Genomic DNA, 7,445 nt, shown 5'->3' with positions numbered 1-7,445 from the left:
TGTAGACTTCAGAAAGCTATTCTCAAGTTTTTAAAAAGTTTCATGCATTAAATAATTGCAATTCTAGAAATCAACTGATGGAGGAGAGAGAGAGAGAGAGGGTTGTAGAGAGAGAGAGTGAGAGTAAGGGAGGAGAGCGAGTGGATCTGTGCGCGAGCGATGGTGAGAAAAATTTCAATGGCTTGGAAGCTCGGATCAGTCGATGGAAGAGCAGCTTCGAGGTGGAGTCGAAGACCTTCAAGATCGAGGTAGAAAGGAAGAAAGGCAAAATGCAAGTTATCATTGAGGAAAGGAAAAGAGGGGTGTCTTCGTGGATTAAAATTGGACCGGACAGTCTAGGGTTTGTTGTGGAAGGGTTGGCTTGGTGTATTAAGAACACACGAACAGACAAATGGGTTAGAAATTGGAGGGAGAGAGGGAGGACCTATTCACTGTCGCGGGATGAAAATAAGGGATGATGCTTCATCCGGCTGGGTGTAGAGGATCTAGAGAAGAAGAGGTTCAATATTTTTATCCCCAAAGGAAAATGAGGGAAAGGGGGCTGGATTGCGATGTTGGATACACTTAGGGCGCTGGACGTTACTATGGAGAGGAAAGAGTGTCAGAATGAGGAGAAGATGCTGGTGGCGCCTAGTGTGGGGAAAAGCTTTGCGGAAGTGGTGAAGGTGCAAAACCGCAATGGCAGGTCAGTGGCTAGGGTGGAAGTAAGCCACAAGGACCTTTGCCGAAACCTAAAGAGGCTGGATCAGTGCATTGTTGGATCGTGGGATCCAAAGTCAGTGAAGGGGGAGGATCTGAGGAGTTAGGGGAACCAAATGGCACGATTTTGGGGGTTGAAGGGCAACTTAGGATTGGCTAAGTTGGAAAGGGGAAAGGTGCTGATGGAGTTTGAGATGATTGCTGAAGCTGAAAAAGCCCTAAATATGGGAGGGATTTTGATAGGGAAGACATTTCTGCGATTGGAGAAATGGAACCCTAGGACAGGGTGTCTATTGGAATGAGAGGAGAAGAATGAGGCCTGTGTGAGAATTGTGGGGTTACCCATCTCTTTATGGGATCGGGATACCCTTAGAAAGGTAGGGGAGAAATGCGGGGGGTTCTTAGTGATTGATACTCAAACGGAGAGGCTGGAAGAGTTGTAGTGGGCAAGAATCCTGGTGAAGCTATCCGACGAGGAGATCCCTAGCATGATAGAAATTAGGGGTCGAAGGGGTGTGTTATTCGCTAATCTTATGGTGGGAGGTAAGACCGGTAATGAGAGTGTTGCTGGCAGAAAGGAGGGGAAAGAACAACGGTGATGAAGGAGAGGTTGAGGGTGACGTCTCTACACGTGCGGGCAAGCGCGTGATGGAAATGGTGGACGACACGAGGCTCGAGACCCACCTACAGTCTGCTGATGGGACTAGGGAGCAGACAGGTGGGCCAGGGTCCCTTTGGGCTCGGTCCCAAGGCCCAATTGGGCCGTTACTGGGGGACTAGGAAGGCTTGCATGGGAAGCTTGGCCCTGCTGGGGCCTTTCGAGGCTATGACTTGGGCTTTGGGTCCGATGGGCTCGATTCTTCTCCTAAGGTCGGGCCGCATCCTATTGGGCCTTCGTCATCTGTTGGGCCTTCATCATTAGAGGGTCTTAGGTCCATGGAGTCCATTAGGGCTAACTGGGATGGAAGACTGCCAAGATCCATCCCATTCTTTGGTGGACTGCTCTGGAGTGGCTTTGCCTCTTGTGTGGGCTGGTCCAAGTCATTTGAGGGAGCCAGATGCTGAAGGCTTCCCTTTCTGGGAATATGATGGCAGGCGGAGGCAAGCTGAGGTGGAGCTTTTTTTCGCAGAGAAGTCAAGGACCGACTACGCCCTAATTGAAGAAACGTCGAGGTACGGGTGTGCTCTTATCCCTTGTGGTTTGCTGGCGTCTGGATTCTCTCTTTTTTCTTTTTTCTTTTTTGGTCAGACTTCTTTGGGGGAGTTTTGCGACCTTTCTGGGGATGATAGGGTGACTCACCTGAGAGAAACCCCCTTATGTATGCTTCTCCCCCCGGGACCCCCAGAAGAGGAGAATGCAAGCCGCTGAGACTTGACAGAGGGCATAAGCGATTGCAAGGATATCTGTGGAAAGGAATTGAGTTTAGCCCAATCTATGCCACGAGATGGAAAGGGATGGGAGGAGGAAAGTTGGGAGGAGAGTGAGTTGGCCAAATTTAGTAAGTTCTTGGGATTTTCAACAGAAGGTCTGGAAAAAGAAATTTTGGATTTTCTGATTAAAATCCGAAAAAGAAGGGAAAAAGTCCACAGTAAAAACCTTCTAGAAAAATCCAAGTTTCAAAGGGAATTGAAAAGGTTGGAATGCTCTATTAACTATGAGGGGGGGAAGAAGCAGAATTGTGGAATGCTAGTAAGAGGGTGTCAGATTATGGTGGTTAAATGAAGCTAATAATCTTGAGTTGAAATGTTCGGGGAGCTAATGACAGTTCAAAAAGAAAGGTAATTAAGGTCATGATCAGGAGTCAAATAGTGGATCTGTTCTGTTTCCAGGAGACCAAGATTCAGGCAATGACAGAGGGGCTGGTGAGAAGCTTAGGCATTGGTAGGTTTCTTAATTGGGGCACTCTGGATGCCCATGGGTATGCGGGAGGGATACTGATTTGCTGGGATAGGAGGACCTTGGAAGTAATGGAAATGGAAGTGGGAAACTTCTCAATTTCTTGTAGGCTGAGGAACGTGTAAGATGGGCTAGTTTGGATGTTTACTGGGGTGTATGGGCCCTTCTCTAGAGAGGTAAGGGAGTGGATGTGGAGGAGATAGGAGCAATTAGAGGCATTTTGGGAGGATCCCTGGTGTCTAAGGGGTGACTTCAATGTTACCCTGTCACTGAGGGAAAGAAGCAATCAGGGAAGATTAACGAGTGCAATGAGAAGGTTTGCTCAGGTTGTTGATGAGCTAGAACTCATTGATCTTCCATTGCAAGGAGGGGTGCTTACTTGGAGTGGGGGGAGGAATAATCAGGCTTGGGCTAGATTGGATAGGTTCCTGGTGACCCAGAGTTGACTTGACCATTTCAATGAGGTCGTGCAATGTAGGCTGCCCAGACCTACCTCAGATCACTTTCCTATCGTGTTGATGGGGGGTGGGTTAAGGAGGGGTTCGTCCCTGTTTAGGTTTGAAAATATGTGGCTTAAAGCTGATGGTTTCACGGATCTTCTTAGGGGCTGGTGGCAGGGAGTTGAGGTAAAAGGGAGGGCCAGTGTTAGACTAGCCACTAAAATGAAGGTGTTGAAGCAAAAGATTAAAGTGTGGAATAGGGAGGTGTTTGGTAGATTGGAAGCCAATAAGAACTCAGCCCTTCAACAAGTGGAGATTTGGGACGAGGTAGAAAGGGAAAGGAGTTTGTCTGAAGGTGAAACTGAGCTGAAAAAAGAAGCCAAGGATTCCTTTAAAAAATGGGTCTTATTGGAGGAGACCCACTGGAGACAATTGTCAAGGGAATTGTGGCTTGAGTGAGATAGAAACACTGGATTCTTCCATAGGATGGCTAATGCTCACCGAATGAATAACTCTCTGGATAGAATAAAAATTAATGGATTTTGGATTACTGAGGAACAGGAGATGAATGAGGGAATAGTGAGTGCTTTTCAGCAGGTGCTTTCAGAAGAACCAGGCTGGAGGGCGGATATTGAGGGGCTGCACCTTAAGCGCCTAAATTCCTGTGAATCTAAAGTCTTGGAGTTGCAGTTTACTGAAGAGAAAATTTTCACTGCCTTAATGGGTATGAATGGGGATAAAGCTCCAGGCCCAGATGGTTTCACAATTGCTTTTTGGCAATCAAGCTGAGAGATAGTGAAGGAAGAGATTATGGAATTGTTTAAAGAATTCTATGACCAGTGTTCTTTTGCCAAAAGCCTTAATTCCACTTTTATAGTCCTCATTCCTAAGAAATGAGGGGCTGAAGACTTGGGTGATTTTCGGCCAATCAGCTTGTTAGGGGGTTTGTACAAGCTTTTGGCTAAGGTGTTGGCGAATAGGCTAAAGAAGGTGTTAGATAAGGTGGTTTCTGGAGACCAAAACGCCTTTGTGAGGGGCAAACAAATCTTGGATGCGTCTCTTATTGCCAATGAGGTGATCGATTTCCGGCACAAGAGGAACTAGAAAGGGCTTATTTGTAAATTGGACATTGAAAAAGCCTATGATAGCATTAATTGGAACTTTCTTATGAAAGTTCTGGTTAAAATAGGCTTTGGGTCGTGGTGGATGGAGTGGATTTGGTGGTGCATCTCAACCGCCAAATTTTCAGTCATGATCAATGGGGTGCCGACTGGTTTCTTCTCGAATTCCAAGGGGCTGAGACAAGGAGATCCCCTCTCCCCGTATCTTTTTGTGTTGGGTATGGAAGTACTTAGTAATCTGATTAGAAGGGCGGTTGATGGGGGCTTCTTGTCAAGTTGCAGAATTTGGGGGAGAGGGGAAGAGGAGATGATAGTTTCCCATCTTCTCTTTGCTGATGACACAATCATCTTTTGTGAAGCTAGAAAGAGCAACTGTCCACTCTAAGCTGGATTTTGGCTTGGTTTGAGGCGGCTTCCGGTCTCAGAATTAATCTAGATAAAAACGTCTTAATTCCGGTTGATGAGGTGGAAGATATTGAAGAGATGGTTGTGGAGCTTGGTTGTAAAGTGGGATTGCTGCCTACTGTTTACTTGGGGCTGCCCCTTGGAGCTCACCACAAAGTTGTCTCTATTTGGGATGGGATGGAAGAAAGAATGAGGAAAATATTAGCCCAATGGAAAAGACAATATATTTCGAAGGGAGGGCGTATCACCTTAATTAAGAGTACTATGGTCAACCTTCCTATTTACAATATGTCCCTTTTTCGAATGCCTAAGAGTGTTGTAAATAGACTCGAAAAATTACAAAGAGACTTTCTTTGGGGAGGGGGCAGCTTGGAGAGGAAAGTCCATTTAATTAAATGGGAGATGGTATGCACTCAAAGGGAGAAGAGTGGCCTTGGCATTCGGAAGATTGATCCACTGAACAAAGCTTTGTTAGGTAAATGGTTATGGAGATTTGCCGTTGAAAAGGATAATATCTGGAAGTTGATGATTGGGGTGAAATATGGTCAGGAAAAGTTTGGGTAGAGAACTAAAGAAGCCCGTGGTACTTATGGAGTGGGGGTTTGGAAGGAGATTATGAAGGAAGCTAAGTGGTGCTGTGATAACATAAAGTTTAAGGTAGGGAAAAGGACTAGAGTAAAATTCTGGACTGACCAGTGGTGTGGCAATGAGGTGCTATCCCATTCTTTTCCCTAGCTTTTTGAGATGGCGGTCAATAGGAATGCAACGGTCAATGAGATGTAGGATCCAAGCAGTGGTCAAGGAGGTTGGAATCTTAGATTTCATATAGACTTTAATGATTGGGAGCTGGACTTGATTAGAGCATTGCTTAATATGCTCAGGACTTCAAGATATCTTCAGAGGAGGACGTGGTGCTTTGGAAAGGGGGGGGGGGGGGGGGGGCATGGTAAGTATGGGGTGAAGGGTGCCTACAACGGGCTGGTTGTTATCAATGCTTGCGACTTTCTGTATAAATGCGTTTGGGTGGACAAGGTCCCAACCAAAGCGGCATTTTTTGCTTGGGAAGCCGCCTGGGGGAAGATTCTCACCTTGGATAGGCTTCAAAAAAAGGGTTGGTAGTTTCCTAACCATTGTTTTTTGTGTGGCTGTGAAGAGGAAAGTGTAAATCACATTCTATTACATTGTATAGTGGTAAGGGCCTTATGGGAAATCGTCTTTGCCCTTGTTGGGGTTCAGTGGGTGTTCCCAGAATTAGTGAAAGAGGCGTTATTCAGTTGGAGGGGTCCCTTTGTGGGGAAAAAAGGAAAAAATTTTGGAATTCTATCCGTTGTATATTTTTTGGACGGTATGGAAGGAAATGAATAGATTAGCTTTTAAGTGAAGAGTGTTAGATATACAAAAACTCAAAAATTCTTTTGTTTGTACCTTGTGGAGTTGGGCTAGGGTGTATATTGGAGAGAGTCCTCTTCACTCTTAGTTTTTTGGAGTGGCTAGCGGCCACTTAAGGGAGGGTAAGGGTGCTTGTTTTTTGTGCTCTCGATTTAGGCTGATTTGTATACTTCCTATATGCTTGGTGGCCTTTGCCCTTTAATATATTTGTGTTATCTATAAAAAAAAAAATTAATTACAATTCTAAAAAACATTTTAAAAAATCAATGGAAATTATGGATGAACCAAGTTTTACAAAAATAAGAATGAGAATGAGAAATGAAATGGAATTTTCTTTTTTCATTTTCATTGCATTGTTCCAAACAGGCCCTCAAATAATCCATAAGATGTCTCCATCTTATATAATTCAATACTTAATCCATTGCAAGAACTAGAAAAAATAGATAACGCCTTAAAATATATTTTGACAATGATTTCAGAAAGCATTTTTAACTTTTCTAATACTCGAAAGATAAAAACTTTCAAGTATTAGAAAAGATGGGAGCGTTTCCAAAAATCACTACGACTCTTATATTAATCTAAACAAAAGATAACTACCACTTGAAAATGGTGTCGAAATTGGTTCCACAAATTAAATCCAAATAGATTACTAAAAAATTATTTAAAAAATTAATATTTAAATTGTCTTAATTGCATTTTTTTTTATTATTTTTATTGTCATTTAAAAAAATTAAGCTAATATTTATATTGTCTTTAATTACACTTTTTATTATTTTTAATATTAGCATTCATGATTGGATTTTATGATATTGATTTTAACAATCAAGTTTAAATGTTACAAATATAATATTCTTCTTTTAAAAAGAAAAAAGAAAAGAAAAAAGAAACAAACTCTACAAGTCAATTTTTTTGTGACAAATCATTCCACGGCAATTTTCTTTCTTTTTCCCATAATTTTCTTTCCCACGTAACAAGGCAAAGTTTCATTTGTTCTATTTTTGTTTTATGTGGAAATTAAGAGAAAAAAACCAACTTTATTCCCACGTCTATTTCAAACTTATCAAATCAAGCATATTCTTTACGTTACGTTCACGCAACAAAATAATTTAAATGTTCCTGATAAAAAAGAAACTAAACTTCCTTTTAAGAAATTTACAATTAAAAATAATATTTTTTTAATAAGAAGAATTTTGTTTCCAACGGTAACCAAATATAGTGATTATTCGATATTAGTATATTGATACATATTCAACACTTATATACACAATTATGAACTATATTTAACTATCATTAACATATCAACAAATAAATATCATTTTTTCTAATAACCCAAAGAAGCTTACCATGTAATTCATTTTAAGCCAAATTTAGAACTTCTATCTTTTTCCAACTCTTCCTCAAAATTGAAAGATACTGCCCCTAAGATTCAAATTCCAAGATAGATCTAAGTATTGCAAATTGGGTAGCTACCAAGACCAAGTGGAATTCTCCCAT

The sequence above is a fragment of the Vitis riparia genome, chromosome 9, assembly GCF_004353265.1.
Source record: "Vitis riparia cultivar Riparia Gloire de Montpellier isolate 1030 chromosome 9, EGFV_Vit.rip_1.0, whole genome shotgun sequence".
Lineage (NCBI taxonomy): Eukaryota > Viridiplantae > Streptophyta > Magnoliopsida > Vitales > Vitaceae > Vitis > Vitis riparia.
This window is presented reverse-complemented; position numbering follows the sequence as displayed.